Source organism: Acinonyx jubatus, chromosome C2 (assembly GCF_027475565.1).
Source record: "Acinonyx jubatus isolate Ajub_Pintada_27869175 chromosome C2, VMU_Ajub_asm_v1.0, whole genome shotgun sequence".
Lineage (NCBI taxonomy): Eukaryota > Metazoa > Chordata > Mammalia > Carnivora > Felidae > Acinonyx > Acinonyx jubatus.
Window position 1 is genome coordinate 16,675,706 of NC_069384.1, and position 2,290 is coordinate 16,677,995.

At 32.9% G+C, this 2,290-nt stretch overlaps 1 pseudogene; it reads right to left on the minus strand.

Annotated features, from left to right (window-relative positions):
- Window positions 1–1,503: 1,503 nt before the first annotated feature.
- LOC113594465 (uncharacterized) lies at window positions 1,504–1,633 on the minus strand (annotated as a pseudogene).
- Window positions 1,634–2,290: the final 657 nt, after the last annotated feature.

Genomic DNA, 2,290 nt, shown 5'->3' on the forward strand with positions numbered 1-2,290 from the left:
ACATCATAAATTAATGCAGTTTCAAACTTCGGGGTCAATATACATTGGTAGTTTAATGAGTAGCAAGTGGATTAAATGAAAAATACATTCAAGCTAAGTTGACTTCACAAGAGCAAATTCAGTTTCTTCTGGCTCATGAAAAGATTGGTCATAACTTCTTTTGACTTTCCTAAATCTTTAAAAATATTCTGATTTATATATACATAATTATGTTCAACTGGTTATCCTCATTACTATTAATTAATTTCCTCAATATGTGCACACTGCTTCAATGGCAACAGAAAGGAAATATGCAATTAGAAATATTTTTAGTCCATCAATTGGTAAAATATCCCATCGGAAGGTAGATATAAAGCTCAGACAACATCTAATGCACAGCATTCCTAACCCAGGGAACATTTTAATCATTAGGAAAAAACACAGTCTGTGTCTTGTTAGCTAATCTGCAAGGGACGTGAGACCAGGTAGGAATTGATTCTGAGCAAGTTCTACATCCCTTGATATCCATCTGCCTGATTCAGAGCAGATGCTGATCATCATTTATTGAATTTGATGAAATCTTGATAAGCTCAGTTTTATGAAAGCATCATTATCTCATTAAATTTATAACTCAGGAGAACATTTGCTTCTATAGGAAACTAACTGAAGTAGTACTTATAGAACAGTAATCTTACACTGTCACATGCTAGAATTCACGTACAGAAAATAAAAGATTAAAACAGATATAGTCATTCGGAATTACTGCCCTGGAATTTCAAATGACATGTTTAAGCTTCAGAATTGGCTTGAAAAGATAAATAGAGCCTCAGAAATGATTGATATCTCAAATGTTATTAGAATCAACCCTGTTTCATTAGGAGAATCTCAGTTGAACTATAAGTATTGTTGGTGATGTTAAGATGTTTTATGCAATGGAATTTCTTTTGCTAGATTCCATGGGATGGAAGAAAAGAGATGGGGGTTGTAAATATGTTCTCTTTCCATGGATCTCCCAAATCTTGGCTAAAGAAAACTCTGTCTACCCAACTTCCTTTTATTTTTGGCAAAAACTTGTTTTTTTTACTAATTATCCCCAGCTGTACCAGATTCTGTACTTCTTTTAACTTCACATGCTCTTACATCTGTGTACTTCTTGTATGGAATATGGGGTCTTAAAATGGGAAATCCTTTGGGAAGGGTGAGTACAATATAATTGTCCAAAGAGAAAAAACATAAAAACTTGAGGCCAAATAATAGTCTCTTCTATTCTTTCTGTCTGTTGTCAGTCAACTACTGAAAAGCCATTGTACTGGTATTTGCCTGCAACAGCAATGGAGCATACTCTTTCAAATGTATGGAATTTTGATGTAATTCCATTTTTTAAAAAAATCTCATATTTTCCTTTCTCTTAGTTTTCTGTCAAAGGCAATCAATGAGCCAATTTATAATTTCGAATGAACCAACTGCCCCATTATGCAGATTTGTGCTTAAAGATCCTTCAGAGGATCCTTCATATTTCCTGGTGAAGGATGACAGTAAAATTGTTATAAATAAGGGTTTGGCCTTGTCATTGTACACTGTTTGGGTGATAAAAATATTAAACTGGTAAGAACAGGTACTACACTTGATCTTAGGCAAAAGGCCAAGAAGTGACTGGATGATAAAGATAAAAACACAGAAGAGGTACAGAGCACATTTAGGATTAAATTGGATAGAGACTCTACCAGGAAAAAGCAACTACTTTTATTACAAATAAGGAAGCGCAGAGTAGACTGAAGAGAGTTTTAACATGTTATATATCTGCTCACTTTTTCTTTGCCCTGGTTGGCCTTATCTTTTTCTTACTTTTGCAACAACTTTGTCATGTATACTTGGCTAAAAATAATGAAGATAAATCTAACAGTAATCCCTTTGACTTCTAGCTAGGGCATTTCTTGTTAATTTCAAAAGTTCGAAAATGACAATTTGGGTAAATGTGAAAACAATATGCATTTCCATATGCTGTAATAGATTTCTTTGTAAATGGCAAAAACACATTGACCTTTTAATCAGAAAAATTTGCTAATTTGAAAACCATGGAACCCAGGAAACGTTACCTTCTCCAAGATGTTTGACATGAACAATAATAATAAAATTCAGTCATATTTGATATTTTGCAGATGTTCCTGGTATAAAAATTATACTTTTATTTTTTGTGAATTTATCTTTAATTAAATCACTTTGTTGAATTCTCTTATTTGCTTTAAATGGTTTGTCTGTAGATTTTGTGGGCTTTCTATGTAGATGGAAATATCTTCTGCCAAAGTGACAA